The sequence below is a fragment of the Larimichthys crocea genome, chromosome XIII (genome assembly GCF_000972845.2).
Source record: "Larimichthys crocea isolate SSNF chromosome XIII, L_crocea_2.0, whole genome shotgun sequence".
Lineage (NCBI taxonomy): Eukaryota > Metazoa > Chordata > Actinopteri > Sciaenidae > Larimichthys > Larimichthys crocea.
Window position 1 is genome coordinate 21,508,866 of NC_040023.1, and position 19,249 is coordinate 21,528,114.

The following is a 19,249-nucleotide window of genomic DNA, read 5'->3' on the forward strand; positions in this document are numbered from 1 at the left end:
CAACACAGGTCATTACAAAGGCAGGGCTGCTCCCTCCATGCATACCAGTGACCACAGGGAGCACTGATGTGTGTGTGTGCATGTGTATGTGCATACAGGCTGATGGTTGGCCGCATCAAAAAGCTGTGAATGCACATACAGTACATTTGTGTGTGTGTGTGTGTGTGTGTGTGTGTGTGTGTGTGAGAGAGAGAGAGAGAGAGAGAGAGAGAGGGAGAGAAAGAGAGAGAGAGCGCAGCGCTGGGCTGGGCTGGCTGACTGCTGGGAGTCTCATAAAGCTCTCAGTTTGATGACCAACTGAGCAGTAAATTAATTAATCATCATTTTATGCCTCATCAAGCGCTTTGCCCGCACCTCGCCGCGGGAGCCCGTCCCAATTAGCCAACAGCGGAGCCAATTGTTTTGTTTAGCTTAGGTATAAGAGACAGAGGAAAAAGAGATAAAGACAGAAAACAGAAAGTGCAGAAAGAGAAGACAAAGAAAGAGAGTGTGGGAATAAGTCAAGGGTGGAGATGGTAAAATATCAGTCGGTGTATTTATGTGTGTGTGTGTATTCAAGTGCATGCCGTGCATGTCTGTACATTAGTTACTGCCCTCACATAACCCCTCACCCTACCCCCGGCCTCTTTGTGCATGTTTGTGTGTGTGCATGTTTGCATGTGTATGTGCATGTGTGTGTGTGTGGGGGGGGCGTAAAACGAGTGTGTGTGTGAACAAGGGGGAGGGCAGAGGAGGATCTGACAAGCTAATAAATATGTCATCTGTCTGTGTCAAGAGACTGCAGGCCTGCAGACCTGTAAGTAACAGAGACCCACTGGCCAAGACAGGTACAGAGAGAGAGCGTGAGAGAGAGAGAGAGAGAATGTGCTTCTACAGCAACATCCACAGTGACCTGCCCCCTATAGCTACAGTAGTTTACTTAGAGCCAGGTTAGACACAGAAATGATGAGGCAGAGGGCAGTACAGCATGTGCGCGCAGGTGTGTATAGGAATGCGAGGTGAACACCGGGTTCAATTCATGAACATACAGTTTGTTAGTTTAACGATCAGAGGTTGGAGGTGAATGTAATAAAAATGAAATACACATTGTATGCATGTATAATTTGACGGTTACTGATAACTTGCATTACCACTTTACCAAGTAAATTCATCACATGGGAGTAAGTACCTGTGAATGTGTGGATTTTGCCAGGTTCTGGCTTATTGATCACCGACATACACGAAACAGATTTCAAAACAATGTTTTTTTTAAGTTGACTTTATTGTAATTATTAACTAAAAACAACTCCTCTAATTTTGAGCTACTCAGAAATACTATATGTACATTTGGAAATATCATTCTTAATTTTTAATTACACTAGTTTTATTTATTGATCACCGTTACAAAGGAAACTGCACTCCAAACAGTTTTCTCTCTCACCTGTGTTGATTGTATCAACAAATATGTACATCTGACATGTTAAGAAAGATTTTTTTCCCCCTTTTGATTCCTTCAGATTGCAAATAAAGCAAAATGATTAGCTTAAGGAATAAGTGTGAAAATAAGAAAAAAAGAAAAACATTTAGCCTACCTTAGGGTAGTAGTAGAAGGGAAAAAAGCATGTTTTACAAGGCTATTCAAGATGGTGGACAACAAGGACAGATGTCCCACAGACTGCTGGGACCCAAAGCGGCCAATACCAGGTAATCAATTATATGTTCATGGTAAAAAAAAGTAGGACCCATCATGTAAAGTCTTGTCCTGAACCATGGGAATACCCCCAGCAGGCCTGCAAGAAGACACCTCATCATTTTATCAGGCCTCTGTGTAGGTTGGAATGACTGGTCCCAGTCTGACGTGAAGGATGCAGCCTGTGTAAAAAAAAAAAAAAGTCTGATTGTCACTACACATTTCAGTAATGGGTGACAGAAAGGCAGACAAGATGACATTGTGGCAGTGCAGCCAGGAGGAAGCCAGCAGCCACGCCAGGGGCAGGGACGGAGGGATGGATAAGCAGATGTTGTTCATCACCCAGGGGTGGTGGGGGTTGACTGTGTGCGGGCTTGAGTGAGTATATGTGTGTGTGTGTGTGTGTGTGTGTGTGTGTGTGTGTGTGTGTGTGTGTGTTTGAGGAGTCAAAGGGTTGAGGTGGTACATGAGTGTGTATGAGTGAGCATACATGTATGCAACTGTGTGTTTGCGTGCATGTGAAAATGCGTGTGTACCAGCAAGTGAGTGCATGCAACGCTGTATGTGTGTCCGTCCCAGTGTATGTGTCTGTGTGCATGTGCAAGTGTGTATTCCAGCATCCACAAAGTGCTTGAGGGAGAGGCACCTACAAAAGGCATCTGGCAAGGAGAGCCAAAACAACAAAGGTAACCTTGCCTCTAGTGATGTACTCTGTGTTCAGCCACTGTAGTGGAGGAAAGTGTAATGTGCTGTGTGTTGACCTGTGTGTGTGTGAGAGAGAGTTTTCATGGTGTTTATGTCCAAGTACTTTCTGTGTCTCTGTCTGCAACTTTTAAAATGATGCACAGATGTACATAACAATGTAAGATCCTATAAGTATTCTAAATAACGAAATGCTCACTATCCCTATAATCTATATCTAATAATCTAGATTTCTTAAAACAGTCATCTACACTTAAAAATGCTTGATTTATTCTGAAAGCATTATAAATGTAATTTGCATTTTTTTTCTTTTTTCTCTAGAAGGAGGAGTTTGCATTAAGGACTTGAAGATTGGCAAGAGATGGTAATCGGCCGGTATTGTCGCCACTGATGACATAGTTAAAGTTAATGTTTTCATGGTGTCCTAATTACACCTGACATTACATGCAACCGGTGTCTGGATTTCTACCATCAGAAGGAAAAGCATGTTAATACACGGTGGTTAATCCATCGTGAGAATGGAAATGGCATCAAACTTAAAAAGGTCACCTAGCTCCACTTGTTCTTGCTAGTTTAAGCAACCGTGCAGCAAAAGCTTCAAGTAGTAGCATAAGCTACTGTTTGTACAGATTGTTGAATATTGTTCAGTCACCGTGCCTATGTTAACAATTGGGACTTGCCAAGAGACTGCAGGTGCTATTTGCTTTAAACTCACAATGGTAATGATAATATTAAAAAGATAAATAAAATAATACCTGAGAGATTTTTTTTTTTAAGAGAGTTCCACTTAGATGGGTGCAAGTCGAGGCATGATCAAAGTGAGTGGCCATCACACAGCCAGTTTAAGATAAAGTCAGATTAGATTAATGCAGTATTATGTTAGATACTCCTGCAGTGTATGAATGCGTGTATATATGCACATAAATCTGTGGTTTAGAAGCAAAATTGTAAGTGTTTAACTGTATCTGCCCCTTTGATTGATCTTAGATTTGACCCAGGCATATTTGCAGGGTCAGGAAGCATAGTGGTCAATCAAAGATCTCACACTCCTTTCCACCTTTGCATTTTGGAGCCTCTGGCGAAATGTGAAGGGACAAATGCTCCCTGAGGTTTCTGATCAATATCGCAGAGACCGTAGTGGCCGTGTGAAAAGGATACACATGCACTTACACCACACACAAACAGAGAAACTGTTCTGTAATCACACATTGGTGATTCCGGTTATGTGGTTATATGCTATGAATTTGTTTTATTTGTTTTCTTGGTCATGTTTTTTTTAACTTCAGTCATGCATGTTTTTTGGCATGAATTCAAATAGCAAGTTACTTGCCTTCAACTAAACATGTCGTTGATGTATGTAACCCTTCATTTAAAAAAAAAGAAGAAAAAATTTAAAAAGTAACACATGAAGTTCACTAGCACAGCAATCTTTCTCTTGCTGACAGAGCTGAAACCTATACTTGTTTGAAAATGTGTTTTTATTAAGGCCTTGGTTTGGGGTGATAACTTCAAATGCTTTTGGATGGCGATCACAGTAGATTCAGTGTCTGATGTGAGGTTTGTGATCATCTCAAGTGCATCAGAGTAAGTTTAAAATGGTGCAATTAACTTCAGACTCCTTCCCGTCAGGCTCATTTTTCCTCCATCATCATGAGTGAATTCTTGATTTCAGAGAAGTGCGGTTTGACCCTCATCAAAAATCCTGAACATCACTGAAGTGCTCGAGAAACAGATCTGCTGAAGATCACATGGTATCGAAAAATCATTTAAGAAATGTGGTAAAAGAAAACGACACCTGACAGTTCTCTAATTGGCCATTTCTGATTTCAAAGAGCCCCACTCGGTCTTCCCCTCACGAAGATTCTGATTGACAGCCGGTTCACGGTGGAAGTGTGGGAACTGCTCCTCCTACATCCTTTTCATGTCTCTGTTATCGCCTTGAGAATTTTCTCCTGCTAGAGATAAATTTACTGCGGAAAAAAAAAAAATGTATCTTCGCCATCTGAGCTTATCTTTCCATCAAATATCCTGCTGGAGAAGTGTTGGTGGTAGAGCGTGTGCAGGTGGGGAGGTTATCAAACTCTGGGTGTGAGGCAATGTTCGACACAGTCAAACTACCCTGATGCCCTGCGTAGTGATTTGTCAAAATGAATTGTAGTCAGGAATCTTATTAATAACTTTACAGGGGAAAAAAAAGAAGTCATCACTCTCTCATGTCTCTGCTTGTTTCACTCATCTCTCATCTGTTGTTCTCCTTCCATGACTAAATGAGATTTCAAAGGTGGAAAGCTTTGATGCACCTCCGTCATTCATTGCGCTGCCTCTAAAACCTGTGTTCCTGCGTGTTTTACAGTACTTAAGTCCATTAAAAATGTGCAGTACTTTAGGCCATCCTTTATTTTGCAACAAATCAAATTTAATAAATCTTTCCCCCTGCTTTCTTTCTTTTTTCTTTCTTGTCTTTCTTCTCTCACCAGACCTCTGCGGTGGGTTTGAAATGCTTCTCAGTGAAATGCGTTGAATTCCCTCGCAGGCAAAAAGCACCATCTCAGCTGCAGGGCTTTGATAAATCGCCGGCCAGGTGCTGCTCCAATTTGTCTTCATCATTAATTTTTACTGGGCTGTAACCTATCTGTCATTGAGCAGAACCCCTAAGCAGAGGTTTTGATGTGTTCACGTGTGTGCGCACTTGCTTAAACCCTCCATTAATTGAATGGGCCTGAGGCAGTTGGAAGAAAAGTGAACAAGAAACACCTTTTTTTTTCTTTTCCACTTTATTTCTCTTGTGTGTGTATTTTCAGCGTAGATTCTCAAGGATGGCAACCAACATCATACAGTCAGATCTGTATGATTGTTACGCTTGATCAACAGTGACGGGACATCCCAGAATTAGTTTGCTTGTTGGCTTGTTGTTGGCTAGTCCATTACAAACTTTGGACAGTTATCACATCGTAGCTGTTCACAAGATACTGGCGTGCATTGTCCTGCGTATGTGAGAAAGTGCATGCTGTACTTTCTGTGTGTGTATTTCAAACCTGACTTGCAGGATCTCCAGATCTCCAGATGTCCTGTTGGCAGGCATCTCAACTTTGAGAGAAATAATTCTGACAATTTATGCTTTGAGGTACGTGATCCATCGCTTAGTCAATAAGAAGGTGTTTGCGGTGGGTGGAGGAATGCAGTTACTGGTTGAATTAAGGTTATGTCATTTCAGGTGTTTATTGTGGAGCTGATATAGTATGGCGTGAGCTCAAATTGCTGATGTATGTGTGTCACACCAGGGAGAGTTTGGGCGTGTGTGTTTGTATATCACATGAAAGACGTGGTTTGTGAGGAGGAGATAGAGATGAAGGAGGACAATGGGATGGTAAACAATTACTCTCTCTAACACACACACACACGCCCACACACGCACACACACACACACACACACACACACACACACACACACACACACACACGCCCACACACACACACACACACACACACAGACTACTTAATTCATGCCTGCAGTCACACTTCTATGTAACTATCTGCCACAGCCTGCAGATTCTTAGAAAAACCTGGTTCCCTAGGTTGTGTGTGTGTGCTTATGTGTGTCAAGAAAAAGGCAGAGAGGATTTTAACAGTGTCCTGCATCCATCTGTCCATCTACATTGCAAAGCAAACATGAGACAATTGACAGTGGAGAAAGTCAGAGAAGGGTGAAGCGGGCTTGGGTCATGGGACAGTAGATGGGTGCTTCCTCAAGCTGGATGGTTTGTGTGTGAATAAATGAAAAACATAGATATCTTTGATGCTATTCCCAGGGCCTATAACAGACACATGACAGTACATAAAGTCAATGAGGCCTGGTTGAGTCTAAAAAATAATTAATTTTGGTCCTAACTGTTGTTTCTATTCCTGAAAACAACCACATAAAACATATGTACATGATAGTTTTATGTTTATTTTTACACATCTTTGTTGTCCTTGGTTTTAGTTGTGTTAGTTGATGTCTATCCATCTTCCTGTTAATTGTTCTTGAAATTGTGTGTAAGACCATAAAGCAATGTCAAACTCGACTCAAATTCCTTGTATGTGTACATATGTTCATATATTTGGCCAGTGAAGCTGCTTTTGATTCTTATTCTGAGGATTACTTTTAAAATTGAATAGGCACCTGGCAGTTTCAATGCCCTTGAGTGTCTTTTTCACTTCACATATTGCTTCTTTGTACCTACATGTATGCGTCAGTATATAATATACTAGTACAAAACATTACACTGTAGAGTGGGGGAAATGACTCTGTACGTTGTGATTTATAGCATAATTTATAAATGCATCGTGTTCTAGGTTGATGCAAGCTGCCTGATCAGTTTTCATATGAATATTGCATTACATGCTATTGTATACAGTACATCGTATTGTTAATGAAGCCCACATATACCAACTATTACATTTTGAATTATTAAATTTTGAATTTTGAATTGGTTGAGAGGGTTAGACAAAGAGGGACCTTATTATTGCATTAAATGGCCTTAATCACTTTAATGTTTAAAATGATTGTTTAAATTATTTTCCACATTATTTTCCACAATGTTTTCAGATCTTTGTCAACATTCCAAGTGATACATCACGACATGTTAAAGCTGGAGGGGAACAATGGATTTATTTTGAACTTTGGCCTGTTTAACCCCATCCCTATGAATATTCCATAAATATTCAAAATGAAGAACACAGCAGCACAGTGTGGTTTGATGATCAAAGCTGAATGCTGAAGACATACAGGAACATCAATTATATATTATACATTCAAACATTATCAAAGAGGCAGCGTGGCAATCGACAGTGAATTTAAACAAAGGCGTTCTTCCACCATTCTGTTAATCGGCACTGACGGTTAATGAAGTTTTAATTTACACCTAATCAGATCGTGTAAGCCATGCCCAGTCGCCTCGGACTGTATAGGGAGGCAACGGGACTGAAAGACTGGTTCCTCGGAGACCACCACTCCACTCCCATTAATGTTCGTAGGTCTCTGCTCCTCCTTGTTGGCATAGGACTCTTCAAATGTATGCTTTGAATACATCAGCCTGTAATTTAAATGTTATTTTTATGTCAGATCCTCTTTGTTACATGATTAACAAATGAGACTGATAGGTAAAATGGGGAAAAGACATAGGCTATACATGTGTAAGGCCACCAGCTGAATTTGAAACGTCACGTTCGCACTGAAACCAGACGCGATACCAATAATTTATAGGTCTTTACTTTGCACACATTATTTTTCTGATGTTTGACAGTTGTTGCAGGAATGCCAAAAGACTCAAGGGCAGTTGACTTAGACAAAAGAGGGAGAAGTAGAAGCTTCCAATTGTATAAATTAGCTTTAACAACAATAACAAAGACTTTTCTTTGTGCAATGTCTTCAAAAAATTAATACTCAACTTTCCAATCCCTCGTAAGAATAATGTCAAGTGGTTGCAATATGACCACAGGGTTATTCACATGTGTATTTGTTTGTGTATTCGTATGACTAACTATGAACCACTGAACACATTTAGGTTGCAGCCGTATGAACCCAAAATTACAAAAAAAAAGTGTTTTATTAGCATAAAGTTTAAAAGGATGCAGAAATAATTACATCATGATCGTGATTTGTAAAATCACGACAAGCAAACAACTTTTGAAATGCTCGTTACAGAGTTTGGATGCATGAGGGCAATGCTAACTTATTTTATAGTAAAGCAAACACAGCATGTGTTTATAGCATAACAAATATATTTTCATCCTCACTTATTTTTCTTACTTGGTAGTCCAACTTTTTTTGCTTACATTTTTCCAAACAATCTCCTTTTTTGTCCAGTCTCTGTAAATGTGTAAATATGAAGAAGTATCATAGATCTTTTGGTGTCCACAGATAATAATATACAACAACAACAGTGGATGTCTGCACCAAGGGTGAAGATGAATCCAATTTTTAATACTCAAAGTTTAAAAAACTGAATTTGAGCTCTCCTCCCTCCCACTCGTAAACGGCTCCAGATCAGAGCAGAATCTGGGTGTTTATTCCTCAAGAATCTCTGGCTCTGCCCCTGCCATGTCTTTCTCAAGCCCTCCAAGCCTTCAGCAGCTGTCAGTCGGCTGGCAGAGTCTACTTTTTTGCCCTCATGTTGGACTGAGGGTAGACAGATCGTGACAGTGACTCACTATTGCCACTGGAGGCACAAGTGGTATTACGAGAAAGAACACAGGCAGACACTCTGTGGTTAGCGCACTAATTTCAGTAGATATCTCTGCAACATAATACTTAAATGTCTTTGACATAATGTCCTAGCAGTTCTGTTCTGTTGATGATAGTTCTTTTTGTTTTTAATGTTAAACGTTCTTCAGCTATAACATTCTTCAACTTAATATACAAACATGCATACATATGACCCATATTCATTAATTAATTAATATGTTGTTGTTTTTTAAAGATATTTTTTGGCTTTTTGACCTTTATTTGATAGAGACAGCTGAAGAGTGATGGAGAATGACATGTGGGAAAGAGCCACAGGTCGGATCCGAACCCTGGGCTGCCGCAACAAGGACTGAGCCTTTGTACATGGGGTAGTCGCTCTACCAACTGAGNCCCCACATTTCCTGTCACTCTTCAGAGTGATGGAGAATGACATGCGGGAAAGAGCCACAGGTCGGATCCGAACCCTGGGCTGCCGCAACAAGGATTGAGCCTTTGTACATGGGGCAGTCGCTCTACCAACTGAGCTAAACACCGCCCCAATTAATTAATATGTTAATATATACTTGCAGAATGTGACAGGAATGGAATGTAACGTGCATAATAATAAATAAATAAAAAAAGGGAGAGAAACAAACATGTAATCAATAACATCATCAGCATATTCCATAAAAAGGTACCCAAAGGTTTATCTGAGATTCCCACATCATTTGTGACAAAGTGACATTTGTATTTAGTGAGATCATCATAAAACTGATAAGGCAAAGTTGAGATTTGTGTACTGTATTGCATTGTTTCAAAACCATGTACAAATTACTGAAACTGAAATGCAAAATTTTCTGTTCAGCCATGATATGCGAAACTTTACCCGAAATGTTTCTTTTAGCTATTCTCCACAGTTCTAACAGTGTACAAAACAGTGTGTTACTGAATGTTATGGACTCCTCGAAATATTTTGTCAGCTGTAACAATATGTGTGTCACATGATCCATATTCCAAGTGAACTGAAAATGCTTTCAATTCTTTGAAGTGAATATCTTTATTTTTATACACTCTGTTTCAGACTTCTAAAGCTTTGGTGACACACATGGTGAAGAAAGGCATTTCTTTTCAATCACGTGCTGTGCCCGCCTGAAACAAGTGGGTGTGTGTAGCGAGAAGACACTCATTTTCTTCTTCCCATTTTCCCCTCCTGAAATTCTTGTTTTATCTTCTTAATCTTTCTCTCTTTCACAAACACACACAAGTACACTCAACCATATCCCACACATTAATTATCACACCTAGATCGACTTCTATGAACATTACCGCTGACACCTCATTTGCTGGGGAAAATAAATAGTAGCCTGTTGGAGACATTTCTTCCCGACCGACGACAAAGCGAGCCTGAGTTTGACTTGTTTTCATTTGGCGCAGTAAACACTTATGAGTGTGGTACTATCAACCTGGCAGCCAAATAACAAAGATGGGCTAAAAAGATTGAAGTCGGGTGAAGGCATTTCACTTGAGGTTGCACTGACATGCTTTTAATTAAAGCTTTCCCACACATCTCTGTTCCAAAGACCCGCAAGGCAAAATGAATCATTATGTGCTGTGTGTATAAATGTGTAAATGTTGGACTGAAAGTTAAAAAGGGTTTTATTTTTCAGAGTTTTGACAGTAATGCAGAGTTTTTTATACAACCAGGTAGTACTGGAAGAAGGAAAAACTATTAATGATGCTTTATAAAATGCTGAAACCACATTTGGTTGCAAAAATAGAAGAAATTACATAAATCATTTAATAATGATAGGATAATAATGAATAATTAGTCCCAAAATGTAAATTGTTTATTTTGTTTTATTCTTTACACAATTTAATAAGTGTTTATTAGTCAAGCCAATGGTTTTATTGATCTGATATTTAAATACTAAATATTAAAACAAAATTTGCCATACACTTTTTTCTTCTTTTTTTTCATGGTGAGGTGGATATGTGAGCACCAGAGTATTTTATAACCAAACTTTCCACAGTTCCTGCTAAAAAAAAAAAAGTTGGGTGATGTATATGAATGGCAAAGTCTGAATGTCAAGCCTTTAACAGTGGTCATATGCAAGAGTAAAGTATGCAGTATGTTGTGGATATCACTTTTAAAAAACACAGTGTTCTATAGTGTGTTCTGGAAACTGATTTAAAAATAGAAATCCCTCTCGTCCTCCGTAAGTGTGCATTCTGACCTATAAAACAACCCCATCTCTCATCCCAGTCACCTACGCTTGAATAACAGTGTATGTTTCCTTGATATTTGATCTGCTCTGTGGGCTCTCTTGCTGATTTTTGGTCTCCTCTCAGATGTGATTCAGAAGCTCATATAAGTCATACCCCTCATAGGCCAAATGTCCTAACTGCATACTTTCTCATGAGATGGAGAACTCAATATGTGTGTAGTGTGAAATCTACGATATGTCTTAGCAGCCCCATCAGCTGTGCCGCTCATTCACATACTGTATTGTTGACTCAAAATAAAGATGGTTCGGTTTCGCTCTTCGTCAAGGAGAGAGATGCTAGATCAGATTCCAGTTAAGATACTGTCAACTGCAAAGTGTATTCTCCAAGGAACATTACATTTGGGATCTTTGAGATGTGTTCTGGTGGAGAATGGTCATCGCATGAAATAGAATATCATTTGGTTTCTTGGAGATGGACTGAGATGGGAAAATGTGGAACCTCCCAGTGTGGTCGACCTTTGTTTTACAACCAGTACTTTCCCCAGTGTCTGCTACTGTGAAAGTTTATAATCCTCTACCACGATATGACATCTGTTGTTAAATCTTTTCCTCATCTCATACAAAACTTGACTCTTTGAGTGTACTTGCTGCACAGCTGCATACCAATCTGAGATTTGCCCCGGACTTACTATAACTCCGTTTACTGACACAGTACCTCAGAGTTAACGCTGCCACGAGGTCAAGAACAGTTCCTCATTAAAGTCGCATGTTTTAAAGCAGAGTGCTTGTTCTGCTAGTGTTGCGTGTATGGCATATATGAATAGAAGAGCGATGCAGTGTAACTGCTACATTTAAATGTTGCTGCATGTGAAGTTTCTGTAGGAAACCAAGAAATATCAACAACATTGCTTTGCCTTTTAGTGTAAGAACATTTCTGAGAATAAACTATCTGATAATAAAAATTAAGGCATCTAGCTGACACCATAATTACAAAAAAATCTACACTGACTAACCATGTAAACAGTCCATCACCAAGAAATGAGACATTATTAAGGTAAGTAGGGTTGAGGGATTTTAGCTTTCAGTCCTTTAGCAGCATAAGATTTATAAAAATGCTGCACCATGCTTAGTCTGGCATATTAAAAGCACTTTGGGATTAAGCATTTAGTAAAGCATAAAGCATAGCTTCATAACAGTTGAGTGAGGCATCTCTCTTTCTCTCTCTCTCTCCCTCTCCCTCTCTCGACTTCTGCTCATTCAAACAGAAGTAACAGCAACTGCCAGCAACACATTTTGACATCTGCTGTTGGTGGCAGTATTTTATGACAAACATCCACACTGCCTGTCTACATCCACATTTGACACGAATGTGTAGCCGTCACCACCGCTTCCACAAAACAGCTACAGGCTGGTAAGCCGCATATCCTATTTTTGACCGCAGCTGATAATTCTTGCAAAAACCAGAGAGTCAATATTTTATCACAGGGGTACAGCAAACACATGCAGATGCATTGTTGGTATGTTTTCCTCTTAAATATTGATTCCTAAGCCACTCTGCAGCCATCTGGTCTGTGGAGTATATTCTGCATAAAACACACGCACACACACACGCACACGCACACACACACACACACACACGCTCTCGCACTTGCACACACACAGGTGCATGCAAACATGCGCACACACATGTGCAAATGCACTCTTTTTCACACACACACACACAAAATGTGCACACAAACATGAGTATGTCTTGCCAGCATGCACACACAAAGACACACAAGGACACACACTTACACTCTCCTGACACAAGTCCTCGCTCAGAGGGAAGCCTTCTTTCCAAAGATGAGCAACAAAGCACATGAAAGGAAGTCCAATTTGCTTTGTCCTGGACTCCAAATGTCATTTTACATGTCCACCCTAAACTGCAGCCATGTTGCCTGCAACAATCGCCTTGTTACACTCATTTCCCTCTTTGTCTATATATGTCACCACTGAAGTGCCTTTGGACAGCTTTGAGCTGCAGATGTTGTTGCAGCACCTCCTTCCTCCTATACAAGCACTTTTTTTTTTTCATCAGTGTAATTGTATTAGAATGCACCTCCAATCCTCTGTAACAGAAAGATGTAAGCCGCTTCGCTTGCTTGTGGAGGGATCAACAGTCTCTCCTTTAAAAGCCTTGCAAAGCTGTGTGCGTGTGTGCAAGTGTGTGTGTGTACATATACATGCACAGTTGCATGTGTACACAGAATGTGCACTCTGTAACACAAATTCCTTCACCCCAAACACAAACACACACGCACACAATCACAGAGTTTAAGCAGAACCACCTCTGTGTGGTGTGATTAGGTATAGCTGTTGCTGAATTGTGCTGAGCACAGCCAGGGCATTTCTGAGGATTGGGTTGCCCTGTCTCCACACAGAGAGAACACACACATACACACACACACACACACACACACACACACACACACACACACACACACACACACACACACACACACACAGGGCCTGTCTGTCTCCACCTTGTCTTTAGACAGTCGCCAGGAAGCAGCTGGCCTGAATATCTGAGTGCCTTTAATGAATTGAAATCTTTTGGGTGTTAGGATTCAGTGATTAAATGCAATAAGACTAATATTCCTGGGTGGGTTGGGAGTCGAAAGAGGATTGTCCTCGGAGAGAGGGAGAGAGGAAGACAGAGGAGTGTGCTTGGCAAAGTGCAGTCCCACAACCCCCAGCCTCCCACCTCTTGGGGAATAACCCTTTTCGGGGCAGAGGGAGAGTACAATTGGAGCTTTCGAAGAGGAAGAGGAGGGAGGGGGAAACGTTTGTCGGTGCATGGAGGAGATAAGGCAGCTGTGACTTTGCCATGAAGATGTTGTGATGAAGACACAATAAGGAAGACTGAGATGATGATTTAAAACCCTTTAAATTGCCTTGTTTTTCAAAGATGCTGTACAAATGATCTTGCGTTGTTTTACCTGGTGCCGTGTGGCCTTTTCAAACAAAATGCAACAAAAGCAGCACTGCACCATAAAATCCATTATCTCCAATGGCTTGGACCACATCATGATTTTTCACTGCATCAAGAAAAGCATGGCACCCATGTCAGTGTGCCATCCGCACGCTTGAACCCAAAGTTCAGCCAGGTAGAACTTTGGCCATGGAGTGGGGTGAAACCCACGGCGAGCACCGTGCCAATCGCATTGTGTCTGAAAGGGCCATTAGTCTTGCTCAAATATCACCTTGACTGGCATCCGGGGTGCACACAAGTAAAACACTCCACATCCAACCACCATCACATACCTGCCATTTTGTTCATTGTGGGAAGCCATTGAGGGATTACCTGTTGTCCAGAGTGCCTGTACACACATTGTGTGGAGGTTTGGAGGGAAAGCTTGAACTGGCAGAACAGGGGGAAAGACAAGTTTAATTATACAGAGTCAGAGATAGTTTATGGCTGACATTAGATTGTTCCAAGGACTTTTGTCATTGAAGTTAACATGATCCATTTTCAGTTTTTCTAAAACAACCTTATTTGTAATTAACAGACCAATTAAATCTGTCTGTTTCCGCACCTCGCCATTTATGCCTGACACCAATTCAGGAAGTATTGTGGTCTTTGGGTAGAAAATGGTTTGGAGGTGGAGGTGTTGATTTGGCATATAGCATGTCAGACTTTCATGCAGGAGTCTAGATTTGTCCTCCATGACAGTGTTTGTATTCAGCACAAATGACATCCATGTTTTTCTCAGTTCTAAAATATTTATTTTGTTGTGTAACCTTAATAATTGTTTTAGTCCTCTAAATGAAACCATACTGTAATCATATTTTCTTTATATTAACAATACTAGACTAGGTAGATTTTAAAATCCTTGACATTGAACTGATCCAGGGTTCTGGAGAATCAAAGTATTGATGTTCCTGACTTGCAATAGGGTTGTTCTGAAAGCATTACTTATCTGAAAAGTTCAGATGGACTTGCATGGATCTTAATATGGTAATCATGTTAATATTTGGGTTTGCAGTCAAGGCATCCTCCTTGTCTGTTATCCAGGTCATATCTTGCAGTCGAAGTAACTGGACTTGCTCTTTGGTCTTAACAATTTTACCAACTCAAGAGGTTTCTTCAGCTGTCTTTGATTTATTACATTTAGATATAATTTGATGTGATTTTAAAGAGTATTCCTAAAGTGAACATTTTGGCAGATGATAAATAGTGCCTTGAACTGTGCTTCAAGGCATATCTTGCAGGTTTTTTTCATTAAACGAGCATCTTGGGACACGGTTTTTCTTCAATACATTTACATTTAATGCTGTTTGATTTGTACGCTATCCCATTACACAGTGAAAGTAGTTGAGGTTAAAAGCTGTAAAATCAAGTGAAAAGTCATGACACTAAAGTGTACGCTTAAAGCAAAGCTTCATTTAATTAGCCGACAAGTCTGACAGATACTATTTAACATGAATCACTTCCCTGATATGTCTCGCAGAGTACGTGATGGGGAAAAAAGGTTCTGTACAGACATGTTGAGCTCATTTATAAAACACTCCAGACAGACAGGAGGAGAAAACGTGGCTTTCTCATGTCTGCCTCATCCACTTGTTGGACTCACTGATCTCAAAAGCTGACAGTTTGCAATTCAGGATGGAGGTTTAACTTGGAGTGTTAACTGCACTTAGACGCACATCACAGCATGTCGAGAAGCAGTCGAATACTTTGGATATACGAAACACATGGAAACGCAAACACCTTCACACACACATTGCCCAAATAGGAAAAAAAAATGTTGTCACTTGCGATTAAATCACATCCGGGGGGCTTAAATAAATCATGCACAAGTGCAGCAATAAAATAGATCTTGAAAGTTTTTGTATTATGCAAGGTTTTCAGTATGTTGTAATGCTTTATTTCATTTACATGTCAGAGACATGATAGTTTCTACATTAAAACACTATAATTGTATTTATTTACTGCGGGAGGAGAAATAAGTCACTCAAACCAGATTTGCTGGATTTAACTTCCCTGTCACGTTGTCCTCTCTTTATTTTCATAGGCCCACAAAAATGTGTGGTTAAACACTATATTATTATTATTGATGGGCTGTAGTGTCACTCTTGACTAGGTCTTATACTAACACGACAGAATGCCCAGAGTGTTCTGTCTTTGTCCGTGTGTGAGTGTGTGTGTGTGTGCCTGCACATGCCGTACTGCTTGTATTTTATGTATGTATAAATCTTGAATATACATTTATTTCCAAATAAACACAGAGTGACTGTTTACAGTTTGTGAGTGTGACAAAATAATGAAAAGAGTTCATGGTAACAACAGCATCCTTTTACTATTCTTAACCTGTCACCACTCTGTCATTCATACCGTTTCCTACTTTTAAGCCAGTCCAACAATGTGTGTTTATGAATGAAATTTCAAATAAAATACAGATATAAAGATCCTTATATTGATGTTCTAACTAATCTAATCATGAAATTTTCTGTCTGTCTGTCTTGTTTTCCATTTGTAAACACACATTGATATATCAAATGTTTTGGGTCTTTTTGATGTGATTTACTGATATCTGAGAGGGGCACTGTATTATATTTACATGTGTTAATCGTGGGCAATAGTGAAATGTAAGATAGCAAAATGGTTGTGTGCAATACCAAGTCGTATTGTAAGTACTGTTGTTATACCAGGACCTGCTGTATAGGACAAAAATAAGAAGATAAGAACACTTACAAACAAAAGCATCTATGTTGTTTTGTGTATTTGCAAATGTGCACAAACCACTGTAGACATACATGCACACTCACAAAGTCACACATGTCTTTCGCGTCTCACCTTTTACAGTCACCTTTACAGGAGTTTGCAGGGCTGCCTCCAATGCGGCCTTCCAGTTTTTGCCTGATTTATAGCCCAAAGGTGCAGTCCACTACTCTGAAGTGTTTACTCACCACAGGCATTAAACATAACTGTCAATTAGGAGTGGAAGTCAGGGCTCCTAATGGCCTTGTTTAGACTGTCGTGTGTACAAGCATTAGCGTCTCTCAGTCTGAGGGAGTGTGTGTGAGTGTGTGTGTGTGTGTGTGTGTGCGATAGAGTCGGGAGTGAGAAGCATGCGAGGATAACCATGTACATGTACCTTTGTGTGTGCGCACGAGTGTGTCAAAATTCTGCACAGCTTACTTCCCTTGATCATCCAGAGTAGTGAACATTTCACCTGACACCTTTATGAGAGGACAGGACCCCGGACTCATTTTTAAAGTCCCCTGTCCACTTTGATGTGCGTTATTAAACACACCTGCACCTGATTTGTACGCCGCTCTCTTTCGTCTCTCACTCTCCCCTGGATATTAGTGCTACTTACGCTTAAGTCTGAACATCAGCAGTATTTATGGTTAGGCCTTAATGGGTGGATTTAGCATGAAAGATATAGGAGTGTCAGACAGGGTGGAATTGAAGAAAGGTTCAATCAAAGGGTAATTCTTTTTTAGACTGTTTTGCTCACATTTTTTTTTTCTTTTCATCTAATAAAAGACTACAAATGTGCTTTGAAAAATAATTAGAGCTGTTACTGAACACTGGTTTATGCAAAGCCTATTAAAGTGTAAAGTTTACACATTTCAATTTCAACTGGATAACATACATTTCTGGTGGATCATACCCAGGAAACATGTTCTTTTGTAATTTTCTCTCAATGGATTGTCTATGGAGGTAACTGTACTAATGGCTAATTATTCTAGCTTGTGTCTGCCCATGAGACGTACAGTAAGTGGAAGTCCACTGTCGAGTGATATGCAAGTTGAATTTCGGTGTAGCTAATTCATCAGTTCCTGCAGGTCTTACTCCACATACCACTCCATTAACGACTTCACTTCCTGTTGTGAAACATAATAAACCATCTATTGTGATAATAAAACTTTAGCTGCATTAACTTCCTGTTGGGGAGGCACGCAGGTGTGCGTCAGAGATTAATGTCTGAAGCATTTTGGAGGAGAAAGGGTTGATGGGAGGATAAAGGATACAAAGAGCTCATGAATTATCTGCATATACGAGCTGCTTATTTGATCAACGATAAGGGGAATGAGTCCACTTGCTCTCCAGTCTACGCTCACATGAAGCCTATGAGCCTCGCGATACCATCAATTTAGCTTTCAATGACAACTAGTCCTTAGCATGGATGAACACACCCTCTTTGGTAAGCTATATGATAGGATTATGACTGTATTTCATATGCAATGCATGGAATTAAAGAATATCTAGATAAGTTTAAATTGTTCCCTCGCTCTGAAGCATAGGCTTATAGGCAGTAGACTCTTCAGTACAGTAAATTGTCTGTTTTGCCCTTGAGGATCAATATCTATAGGCTGACAGGGGCACCATAGTTTCTTCTGCTAATGGTTCAACAGAGCAGGTTCTTCAAAAGGGACGGAAATGCCTCTGTACAATTGTGACTAATTGTGGCATAAATTCACAATCGTTTCATAACGGGCTTCACAGCTTGAGGTTTGTCATGTGCAATGGACGCCTTGCTCCCATTTTCACCTGCCATTGCTCTCAATCAAACAAAGAGGAGGGGTGGAAGTTTCTTTTCATGTGTTCAAAGGCGACCGGTTGCTGAGCAATTTTTTTTTTCTTTAACAGAAACAATAACTCTCTTTATTGAGAACAAATGTTGACATTTGGAGGGTGCAGCAGCGGGTGAGAGGAAGGGAGGGAGAGAAAGGCAGGGCCCCTGTGTGCTTTGGAGAGTGCCTCTGGTGCTATTTGACAACAGTGCTGAGTCCTCGGGGAGCCCACCTGAGAATGAAGCATGCATTTCAATAAATCAACTCCTAATGAAAGCAGTTTGGGCTGAAGAAGAAGAAACTGGCCAGGGGCTATAACATGCATGACTTCTATATTGGCTGCCAGTGAAGTCATGGTAAATACAAAGGTGAGCAAAGTATATCCGTATCAGGCAGTGTTGATCAAAAGGAGAACTGCCAATTTAAACAAAAAATCCATATAATCTCTGAATGTTTTTCTTTTTCCTTAAAAGACCTTACGTTCATCACATTTCTGACAGCGTGACACTATTCACTCTAAACTACACAATGAATGTTTTGTTGTAAAAGACTTCTGTCAGCCCTAAAAGGTGCGTAAACTGAGTTTAGGTGAGTTTTCCCTCCACTGCATCCCTGGTGGCAACCAAATATTACTTCCTTGGATGAGACAGGGCGAGGAGGGGTAAGAGAAGGAGGAGGAAAACCAAGGTGAAAGGGAGTCCCTTGAGATTTGAACAACACTCAAGCTCAAATTCAACTGGAAAATGAAGGATTAGCTTTTAGTCTGGCTGGAAGCGATGATGGAGGCCTCCTCTTGGAGGATGGGAATATTATATATTTGATCTTTGAGTATTTCACACTCGAAGAGGCCACAACTGTGGACGGCTATAAATATTAGAATTAATT